We start from the raw sequence: 12,688 nt of genomic DNA, 5'->3' as shown, positions 1-12,688 counted from the left end.
TATTAAAAGACCATTAGGAATTTGTGTTACACTTAGAAAATATAGCTAACACAAAAAACAAAAATAAAAGTTACCATACTTTCTCATCTGGAGGAACTTCTTTTTTATCATATAATCTGTCCTTTTTGCCCCTGTACAAAATATTTTTTAAATTGATTTTGTACTATATGTATTTTCTGTTTAATGTATTCTGTTTAATATATAATGAAGGGAGCTGGAGAGCTGTCTCAGCAGTTAAGATCACTGCTGTTCTTGCACTTGTGGGTTCAACTCCTAGCACCTACACAGCCATTCACAACTATCCATTACACTGTGGTATATAGACATATATAGGAGCAAAACACTCAGATACATAAAATAAGTCTAAAAATTTAATATATGATGAAAGTATCCTGTACAATAAATATATAGAATATTTTCAATCATCATGTAATAATTTATCAATTATCATGTGATGACTTCTTAATTCCTTATTATTAGGCACTTAAAACCTAGATTTTTCCTATGAGAAAAAATGCAATACTAAATATCCATAGCTATCATTTTTGCACATTCTTTCTTTGGGAAACTTTTCTAGAAAGAGAATTTGGGATGTCATTATAAACATTTTCACATTTATTTTCCTGCACTAGTTTTTCTTCAAGAAATGTACTATCTTACAAATTAGCCACTATTAGGATATTTATTTCTTTCAGCTATCTAACAACACTCATACACAAAGGTATTCCTATGTCACCAATTTTTCTAAATTTGCTCCAATTCACCACATGTTCTTCAATAATGCATATTGTACACTGGTTTTACAAAAGGTCCCAATTCGTGTAGGCTAGGAATAAGAGCTGTATTTTCTTTTATAGCTTCTATTTTTATTTTTTCCTTTTGTAAAGGCTTTTCTAGCGTCAAAACTAAATAGCAATTACCTGTATTTCTCCCTAGCGTGTGTGCAATTTTACCTTTATACCCAACCTTTTAGTAGCTCTGACAAGTATGGAGAAAGGTAGGATAAAATGAATCTATTTCTATTATTCCAAAGACTTTCTTAATTTTCCAGCAATAAGTTGTTCATTTAAAATATCTCTAATGATTTCTAAAGTTAACAGAAAGCACACTCTCTCAGTATCTCTTCCTCTAATGTGTCATTCCCACAGGTATATAACCAGCATGTTTAACTACTTATCTCTGACAATAAATTTTACAATGTATGCTCATGTTTAGCTACTTATCTCACTGACAATCAATTTTACAATGTATGCTCAAAAGCATCAAAACTACTCTTGAAATAGCACCCTCTCATTGATCAAACAATTCCAGAGAACAATTTCTAGGCTCAACTTCCTTTTAATCACACGCACAGTCAACAGCAAACAAGAAGGTACTTGGAAGTTAGGTAGAGAAGAGCACATCATTCAGAAAATCAGATCTAATATTCTTTAGTTTTGATTGCTGTCATTATTGTTATATTTATATTTATTTTATTTATTTATTTATTGTTATATTTACATAACATAAATTTACAATACAATATGAATTGGATGGATTCTTATAGCCAGAAAATGTCCCCAATTCCCATTTCTTATAAATTTCATTTTGTTTATTGACACAGGGTCCCACTATGTAGAACTGACTGGCCTAGAACTCTCTATGTAGATCAGGCTGACATTCAACTCAGAGATCCGCCTGCCTCTGCCTCTTGGGATTAAAAGTATGTGCCACCATGCCCTGCTCTCTTTCAGAAAATTTAACAGTATTTTATGATCTATATGCAATCTAACAAAGAGTAGTATAGAAACTTTCACAGTCGAGACTAAGAAATTACAACCTAGTGATACATGTCTTGATATTTAAAAGCAGCCAAAACAATATATTTGACAGAAAAATCTAAAACAGACAATGCAATTTTGCCTGTTGTGAGCCTTGCGTGTGGGACACTTACTTGTGTGTATAAATGGCTTATAGAGCTTTAGAAAAAGAGTTCAATATATCTTTAAAGCGTTTTTAAAGTGAAAATAGCATTTTAAGAGCAAAAAGTCAGACCCAGTGCTGGCATTAGTGACAGAAAATTTGTCAGTTATATCCAATCTCTCATTGTCAAAGACTACAAAAGCTTTGTATAGATACACATGTCTTAAAATGATGGAAAGATGATTGATACTAGACTTAATATTAAAAGTTACATTTCAGCCATACTAAAAGTTGAAAGAATTCATCATTAAAAATTAAGAAGTGTTCATACATTCCTTTCAGTGTTTTTACTATAATTTCAATCTTTAATAATAGTTCCCCATTATACATACTTACACTTCCCAGTTTCAGTCATGCATATTCAACAGCACTATGAAAATGCTAAATGGAGAAATCATACCAATAAGTAATTTGTGTATTTTGGACCACCTGTATTGTAGTAGATTGTTACACCTGTTCTATTTTACTATTAGTTCTTGTTAATCTCTAACTGAACCTAATTTATAAACCAACATTTGTCAGAGGCATGTATGTATTAGAAGCACATAATACATCTAAATGTTCAGCTGTCCACTGTGCCAGGCATCCCCTTGGTAGTTCATAGACTATACCCCCAGTGGAAAATGAACTATGGGACTGCAAATATATGAAATGCTTGACTCAGTAGCAGTGAGACATGGATGTGATCATCATTCGCTGCATATCATGTAGCAAATTAGAAAGTTCTAGACTCTTGTCTGCACAGGATCCCTATTGTGAGGTCTGTCACAAAGCACTCTGTATCCACATGTGTTTATTATCAGAATGACAGTGTTCAGGGATGGCTACTCAGAAAGCAATTTCATTTGAAAGACAACACTTTTAGCTCAATCTATATTTGTAAACAACCCAACTAGACCTGGCTTCTGATTCATTGTGTGATCCTTATCACATGGCCCTCAAACTGCTTTCACAATCATACTTGCTTTCTTCCTCTTTTGCCACCATGTAAATGCCTTTCTAATGGTAATGACTTTTTAAATTAATTTCAACTTTCCTCTTAGCCTGAAATAGTGTTCCTGTTCACATGACTAATCTGTTCACATCATTCAGCTAGCAGATATCCCTCTGACAACAGGCATCTCAAAGTGCCAACTTTTTCCATTCAATACCTGGTTTTACCAGAGACATTTTTACATAGCACCAGGTATACAGGTATATAAAATGGGTTTGTAAAACAAATATATACTGATAATATTAATGCCATTAAAATAGAAAAATTGGGTAAAGAAACAGTATAGAATCCAGTAATAAACTTTCTCATCTCACATACATTCAACTAATATTCTATGACAGTAAAATAATATATAGTGGAGAAAGAATAGTCTCTTCCTTAAATAGATATACATAATAGAAAATTATTCAGCCATGTAAAAGGAAATCCTGTTATATGCTATAGCAGTGATAAACAACTGAAATTAGCTGACAGACAAATGCTGCATGGTACCATTTACAGGATATACCTAAATCAGTCAAATTATTAATCAATTAACCAAAGCAGAAAGTAGAATGGTGGGGGCTAGATGCTGAGTGGAGCAAAAAGGAGTTAATTTTCATTGATCTAATTCAGTAAAGCTACTTGAAAAGCCTCTGGAAATATGCTGCATAGCAATGTGTTTATAGTAATCAGCTTTCTATTGTATACTTATAATACTATTAAAAGTGTAGATCTCATATGTGTTTGGGGCACAATATTCACATGATAACCATATTAGAAAGTACAAATACAGATTCATTCCTACTTTGAAATGGGCAAGTTATTTATTTTGGAAGAAGGACGCTTCTCTTCCAATTACTACTTGGAAGAAAAATAGTCTCTAGGAAAGTTAGAATAATGAGATCCTTTCTCCAATAAATACTAAGTGCTGATACTAAGTGATGCAATGTGCTAAGTTCTCATGGAATATAGGGAAAAATTTTGTGAGTAAATGTCCAAAACTGTTTATTTTACTATTTTATATGTCAACTAATGAAATAACACATAAGTAGTGTTTTTGAAGATTTATTATCTTACATGTTTTGTCTTCAGGTATGTCTGTACACATTGTATGTGCAGTACCTGCAGGAGTCAGAAGAGGGCGACCAATCACAATGTGGGTGCTGGAAAACAAATCAGGTCCTCAAATGCTCAAAACCACTGAGCCATCTCTCCAGCTCACCAAAAGCAATTATTAATATCTATTCCAAAAGCACCTTAAAGACACGGTACTATCCATGGCAGTACAAGAAGAATTTTTGAGTTGAGAAAGAGGAAAAATAAGATACATGGCACAGCGTAATTTAAAATAGCAATGGGTAGAATACACTTTAAGGGAAAACAGTAGAAATGATGAGAGGCAAGTTGCAGGTGGAATCCATTAAACATCATATTATCTAATCATATATTTCAATGGCGATGATGATTTTAGTGGCTTAATTCCTATTGAAATTGCTTTTATTTTTGCCATAATATTTCAATTATATTTCTAAATTCCTAGCAGTAGTAGTTGAAAAACGATTACGATGTTGATTTAGTTCAGGATTTCTTTTGTTGAATAAACAGATTAATAAAAATTTCATACCAAGAACAGTAAAGATCCTCTTGAATGGACAACTAAGCAGTAACATATGTATGTGAACTGCAATGCATTACTTTAATGTAAATGCTAAAGAGAGAGTCAAATCAGCCATGCAGATATATTTAAAACAGAAGAATGAATGAACAAAAATTTACTTGTAGTAGAAAATCTTTTGTCACTGCAAGTTTAGAAAAAATATTAAGATTGTTTTGTTTAGTTCTGAGGGATATGGGTACTACTGCAAAGTACAGGTGCATTTTGGTTTTTTATCATTTTGTTAATTTAATCATCAAATTCTTTATTCTTAATTAACACCCCTCTTGAGTTCAATTAATAATAGGTGTGACTTTCTGTCTATTTACTGGATACTTATTAAATTGCCATTAGGGAAAAAAATGACTCAGTAGCACATTTATTAAAATATTTACAAACCAGAATGGTAGATAATATTGAATGTTATGAAAAAAGTATTCTTTAAAATTAAGAATGGGGCAATTAATAATCAACTTATTCTCTGGTATATGATTAGTGATTGTTAGTTTGTATGAAAAATCAAAATCAAATAATGCTCACACATTTTTAAGATCTATAAATACTTGGTGTGTACATGTGTGTGAGAGAGAGATGTATATGTACATATGTGCATGCACAGAAAGGTGGAATGGGACATATTCTACCTATGCATGTGTATATGGAGAGTCAACTTCAGTATATTCCCTCAATCACAATCCTTTTTTTTTTTTTTTTTTTTTTTTTTTTTGAAATAGTCTCTGACTCTCTGACTGAACTGACTCTCTGGATGCCATTAAGGCTTACTAAAGTGGTTGGCCAGTGACACCCTGGGACCTACTAATCACCACATCCCAGCCTTGGAGTTATAGACACATGCAAGCACACCTTGTTTTTGCATGTGTGCTGGAGGTCTGGACTTAGGTCTTAATGCCTGTGCAGTAAGCACTTAACCAGAAAGCTATCTCTACCACAATACTGTTTCTTTTATCACTATTATACCAAAGTTCATTTGACAAGAGAGGAATCTACATATCTGAGCTATGGTATTTATCTAAGTAATATTTCCTGATACACTACAAAGAAGGATAATAATGAACTAAGTACCCTGGTAATAATCACAGCAACTAGGCAAAATAATGTGATGTAAAATACCAAGTATATTTTAGAGCACCTAACTATACTCTAGCTATAATTGTAGCAGCTTTCATATGCATTTAAGTGGAGACAGATTAAAAAATACATATAGTCACAATACTCATCCATGTGCAGACATAAATATATACATACAATTATGTGTATATATATATATACATATTTATATTTATGCACAAAAATCCCAGGTGTAAGTTTTAGGGATAAAAATTAAGGAAGATAGGAAGTGTCATGAATAGAGATCGGGATTTCCAAAGCGATGATGATATGAGTCGGCTTCATTTATGCAAAGCTGAGAGGAACCCAGAAGGGACTGCAGCAAAGAGGGATCCTATTCAGTGTTTACACTTAGTCTTCACTCCTGACCAGCTTGTGTGTCCACACTACTCAGCACATGAATACTACAGTTAAACATGATACATTCATTTTAATCCGTTAGTGATAGGAGGGACAACGACAGGAAGAAACAGTGCACTCTGAAAAGGGATTCTGCCTGGACTTTTGTGTGGCTGTCAGAGTTTCAACGTGATGCCACAGGCATTCTGAAGAGAACACTGCCACCATGTTACCACCTCTCATGCAATCTGACTCAGACTGAAAATTTCTCATTACCTTCAACCTGAACTCAGTTCTTGTTGCGAACCTGCCTTCTAATGTACAAAACAAATGAGAGAGAATATGAGAAGTTTTATTTTAAAATTCTAGGCAAAGCATTATATAGGTGTAATAGTGACTGTTTGAAAATATTTCTCCTAATATTATCTGTTGAATGTAATAATAGTGGGTATTTCTGGTTATGTAAAAAGGTAGGCAGATGAAATCTTAGTGTAGCCTTCAAATCACACAGAATAGGAAATTATCGTTTCCAACTATGTAGCATCTGCCCTTGTGCTGACATTCCCCATTATTCACGATCACTAAAATTGAGACACACAGAAAGCTTAGAAAGTGAAATTTGAATAGACAGCTCTTTGTTTCACTGTTGTTATCTGCCTCTGAAATAAATAAATACAGGTGTGGTTTTAGAGGATGTTTGGTGATTGTTTTCTTAAGAAAGCTAGTATTGCTCATTTCTGCCTCAGTATTCAGAGTATTATAATCTATTTGTGGAATTTTACATTTACATATCAATTATTTTGCCAGTAATTTTTCTCTTTTCTAGTATAATAATCCACCAGTGAGATTCAAGTTAGAACACCTAGAACTTTTAATTTAGAAAATTGGTCTACAGCCATACCACCCTGAACACACCCAATCTCATCTGATCTTGGAAGCTAAGCAGGGTCGGACCTGGTTACTACTTGGATGGGAGACCACCTGGGAATACCGCGTGCTGTAGGCTTTAAAAAAGCAAATTGAAGAATGGAAATTGCATTTCATTGAGTCTAGCTATGTATGACCCCAATGTCATGTTCTAGTTTCTGTTAAAGCAAACATAGCACATGTAAGTGGTGTATATAAATATATGTATATGTTTATCTATACATGCATTTTTATGTATGCAGATAGATTGGTGTATGTATGTGTATATACATGTATTTTACATCTGCCTCTACTTAAATTTATGTAAAAGCTGTTAAAACCACTCCTAGAACAAAGTAAGTGCCAAATATATACTTAAACAATTTTGCCTAATTGCCATGATTACAACCAGGGAATGTGCCTTGGTGTGATGTGGTTTCTAGGTTGCATATCCAAGAATATTAAAGGGTTTCAGTGGTGCTCCAACTCTATGAGATAATGGCTTCTACATTTGAAAATAACAGTCTTACAAAGTAGACGCTTTCCTCAAAAGATTTAAGTTGGATTCAGAGCATATTAGTGCCTAACTCGAAAGACATGCTTTTTCTTATTATCCAAAGCAATTACTTTCTCAAGATGATAATGATGACTTATTTATGTTGGATAAATTATTCTTAAGTTTCAGCATATATTTATAACTTTATTTTTGGAACACTATAAAGACTTGAACAATGGTCATTCTTCAACTAGGATGATCTACTGCTACATTTCACTATTCCAGAGTTAACTTGCCAAACAAGCTAAAATTATGGTTGTAAAATGATTTACACTTATAGAACAAATATTAAAATTCACAATATTTCATATTTAGCATATAAAAATTCCTTCCCTAATAAGAGACAATATAAAATGTGAAGTTTTCACTTGACTTTCATTTAACCAGTGGAAAGAAATTATTCTATTATTTGCTAATTATCAGTGCTTAATAAAACACTTCTCTCTATTCTCTATTTGCTACATGGTGAAACTGGGAAGTTGAGACTTTCATCTGGTCAAGTGGTGTGGGGAGACATGGACAATTATTATAAATGGCACTTTAGACATTTTAACTTAATGAGATAGTTAGGTGTCAAGATGGTAAGACTGCAAAGTTAGTTAAAAGTCTAAAGATTAAATGTTGGTGTATACACATAAAGTTGACAACGTGAATTTATCACGGCAAAGGAGAAGATTCATGTTCTGCACAAAGTCTTCAGGAATCAGGCAAAATTATTGGGGCAGGATAATGTAATTATAAGAAACCAAAGAATATAGCCAGTAAGTGATATCAAAAAGTGTGAAGTAGACATTTGAGAAAAGACTCTAAAATAAAGGTCAAAGATAACTTTCAAAAGAGTCATTAATGGAGGATGTATGTTATGAAGAAATTGTGCTATCTAGAATGTACATATTCTCCTTTGTTCTCGATGACTACACTAATGGTACTATTAGACAAGTGTTGACAATAAAAATCTGCTGACTCTAGAAATCATATATACTATAAAGATTTTTAAGAAATTAAGATTAAGAATAACTGATTACATCAGAGTCTATCATATTATCAGATTTTCTACACTTTTTATGATTTGACAAAATATACATTAATATGCAGGATTACTAATGGTATGATTTTAAAATAAAGCATCATTATATACTAACTTAATTAGTAAGGAAAATATCTTGGAAAAACACTATTGACACAAGCAATGATATGCTTATCTACTGGTAGAGCATTCCATTAATCTACCTCTTTAGAAAAGTTTTCAGCATTCCTGCTTAAGTTGAACTCAGGCATGCCCTATGATACATCAATTTTATATGCCAAATAGAAATGCACATCAATGTATAAAAGAACAAATGTTATGCAGCTTGAGAGCTAGCTTAGCTATTAAGAGCACTTCCAGTTCTTGGCAGCAACCACATGACAACTCACAACTATGTTTACCTCAAGGTCCAGAATATTTAAAACCTTCCTCTGACCTCTATGGGTACCACATGCACATATGGTGCACAGACATTGATGTAGGCAAGACACCCATGCACATAAAATAAAAATAGTTAATAATAATAATAATAGTAATAGTAACAAATGTTGTATGAGTATTCAGGGCAAAAGGACAAAGAAATTCCTGCCTCTATCTGAAGGGGTATGTTGACTGTGATATAGTCATACAACGGAATCTTACACTAGACTATTCATTTCTATACTATCTACAGCAGTCAACTTGAATGGTTGTGACAGAGACCAAATGTGCCACAGAGCCTACAATATTTAGTATCTATCCCTTTCTAGAAAATTTTGGCTAACTTCAGGTATAGAACAATAATTTTTTTTAAAAAATTACAATTATATTAAACATAGTAAATGCTGTAACAAATCCATGAGAGCAGATGTTTTCAATATTAAATTTAAAAACAGCTGAAAATAAGAGTATTGTAAAGCAAATTAGTGCTTGTGTTTGAGTAGGTCAAAAGAATTGAGAAGTGATTTCAATGTTCATTTCTTAAATTGAGTGTTCATTACACAGATATAGACACTCTGAAGTCTGAAGTAAATCATGGAGCTGCAGATTTATTATGGGCTCACGTTCTATGTCTTTCATCAGAAAATGAGTTCTTAAAATACTTAGAAGGATTATTAGAATTAGTTATCCTTATAGTATAAGAAAGGAAGAGTGAATTTTTTCACTGTATATACATCTGTAAAACTTTTTTTTGGCTTTTAAAACAAGCCTACTAGTTTGGAAATACAAAAACAAAGCTATAAAATAGTACATCATTAAATATAAAAATCTTCATTGTTAAATACTTCTATGATTTTGTCAGTATTACCTAATACATTTACAGTACTTAAGAGGCAATCAACATTTCTCAGTATTTAGGGCCAACAATACAAAATCCAGTGTATTACTGTTACGCCTTACGTTACCCACAAAGTCTAATAATCTTGTGAAATTCTCTTGCTCTCTTCCTCTCATTTTTAGAATACAGTCTTAATTATCTTTGTCAGACTATAGCTGTTCTACATCCACTATCTTTAGTACTGCAGTGCGTGAACATGATGGTCTTAACCATCCCCTTGAGCTAATTCTCCTCCTTCCCAACGAGATAAAAGACTTCAGGAATTGAAAATGACATTTAAAAAATGGTGCTGGCATCTAGCAATTGTTGCTTAAAATAAAGATTTAAGAAAGAAGTGTTTCTGCACAATTTAACTATGGCTTGCTGAAGCAAAGTTCTTTTGTGTGATCTCTAATACAACTCCCTAGAGTGCCTCCTTGCAACAAAACAATGATACAGAGGTTGTCACAAAGTGCCCATCTCCCTATTAAGGGGGCATTACAGGATAATAGCTGTCTAAGCTATATAATTCAATGAGATATACATTTAGTATTAAAATATCTGTTAATCAGTTTTTAAAGCTATGATGTTCAAAACTCAGAACAATATGTAAAACATTCCTTGACCAAAGGGAATCACTAATCTTCTGTATGGCTTTGATAAGTTACAAGAAATAGGTTTATCTCAGAAGACTGGTTATGATTAATATGCAGTTCGTAAAGCTCCTTAGCTCTGTATGGTCTCTCTCTAACTGAATCTAATAAAGATAGGTCACGCATTTTTCATATTCCTTTTTCACCCATGACAGATCTCTAATAGGATTTATATGCATTTGATATTAATTGTATCGGGGACTGCACCAACTGCAATAATCCTTCATTTCTTTGCCTTTTTAAAGTGATACATAAATTACAAAAGTTTCCATTTTTGTTTGACTGCAGCTCTTTCCAACAATCAACCATATTAATGATAGAGAGGCAGAGAAAGATGGAGAATCACCTTCCCTAGTTCACTGAAAGGCTATAAACCCAGCTTTGAGAGCTGTTTAGCTACCCACCCCCTTGTGTCAGAAGAACTCAAGTACATAAGATCAGTGAAAGCCTGGCATTCTGAATTGGTGAGGAAAGGATATGCTTTTAATAATCATCTCACAAAGGAGTACTGGCAGCAACCTGATGAAGTATTGCTTTTCGAACCATCTACAGAGACAACACAGGAAATGTAAAGATAAGACAGTGCTACCTAGAATGAAAAACTGAGTGTCCTGGGAACTCGACCTAAAAGAGTGCTTAATTTTAGCTCTGAACTCAAAAGAGCCTTCACTTATTTCTTGGAGAAAAGAAATGCATCTTGTGAGACTATTCAAATGAAAATTACAGTTAAGAGACATGGACAATTATACTTTCATATTCTATACTCCCAACTATGACATAAAGAGTAAAAATTTTCATTCTGCAAAGAGGATAGCAAGGGATTTGAGAAACTATTAAATGATGCTTTACACTCTATCAAAACACTTAGCTATCAGTGAAGAAAATCCAGTGGAAAAAAATGTAGGTCACAATTCTAATGATATTTTTTACTTCAAACAGACTATATACAAATTCAGTATGTAAATGTCTTTCATACACACAGGCATAAGAAACAGAAATGGCATGACTGATTAAACTTGCATGATCATCTCACAGATTTACATACACACACAGAGGGGGAACTATGTAATTATGTTTATGCATTAATTAAGAAAGTATACTTTTAAAGTGTGACATTCAAGGAACAAATGAATACCAATTCAACAGTCTATTAACTAAAGAGTAACAAGCAAACCTCATTCAATGATAAAAACTATGTGAGGCACTTCTGCTTCTGGCCATAAAGAAGTACCTGGTAGTAGACTAGCCCTCCATCTGTAAACAACTAGAAAATCAGAAAAAAATATATGAAACAACTGTTTTCAGACACTGGACAACAGGCTGCAGAGGGCTGTGATCCCTGAAAGAATGGAAACAAACTAAGTAAGCATTACAGTGATCCAGGCTGTATGTGTGGAAGTACTTTCCACAGTGCAGTGCAAGGTGAGGACAAAGCATACAGAGTACCACAGTACTGTGGAGCTGGAAAAAAAGAAATGGAAGATCAGGGAGAATGAGGCAGCTTCAATTTATGGAGCACAGCACTAGAGAAGAGTAATCCCCGCAGAAAAACAGTACTAGAGATCTACAAGAGAGTCTATACTTGAGATAATGCTGACTAGCAATTTTTAAATCATAGATGAGACTCCATTAGAATGGGCAAATGGCTACTAGAGAATATACTCAACCACTGCAGATTGCACAGGGCTGAGACATTTGTGCTCTGATTTGTGTGAAAAGATCTCACCAAGACTTTAGAGAGGTGGTTCTCAACCTGTGGGTCATGACTCCTTTGGGGTCAAATGACCTTTTCACAGGGTCACCTAAGACCACTGGAAAACACAGATATTTATGATTCATAACAGTAGCAAAATAACAGTTATGAAGTAACAATGAAATATTTTTATGGAAAAAAATTTTTATGGTTGGGGGGGTCACCACAACATGAGGAAATGTATTAAAGGGACGCAGCTTTAGGAAGGTTGAGAACCACTGCTTTAGAGACTAGAAAAAAGGCCACACTTCAGGAGAGCGACTAAATTAGCCTGAGAACAAGTGTTATTTTAGATTCATACAAACAAAGCTTAAAAACAAGTCATAAAATTAACTGATGTGTATATAACAGAAATTTACTATTTGAGAAAATCATATAGAGTTACAGCATTTACCAAGCCCTGAATTAAACCTGCAGTGTGCTAAAAAATAAAGAGG

At 33.4% G+C, this 12,688-nt stretch overlaps 1 protein-coding gene and 1 non-coding gene across 3 annotated transcripts in view; one reads left to right on the top strand and one right to left on the bottom strand.

Annotated features, from left to right (window-relative positions):
* Diaph2 (diaphanous related formin 2) overlaps nucleotides 1-12,688 on the bottom strand; it is a 752,478-nt gene that overhangs the window by 629,626 nt on the left and 110,164 nt on the right. The window lies entirely within an intron of this gene.
* LOC131900335 (5S ribosomal RNA) lies at nucleotides 6,947-7,065 on the top strand. Its single transcript, XR_009376230.1, has one exon. It is a non-coding gene; the product is annotated as a 5S ribosomal RNA (ribosomal RNA).

This window comes from Peromyscus eremicus, chromosome X (assembly GCF_949786415.1).
Source record: "Peromyscus eremicus chromosome X, PerEre_H2_v1, whole genome shotgun sequence".
NCBI lineage: Eukaryota > Metazoa > Chordata > Mammalia > Rodentia > Cricetidae > Peromyscus > Peromyscus eremicus.
Note: the sequence above shows the minus strand (reverse complement) of the source record. Positions and strands in the feature narration are given on the sequence as shown.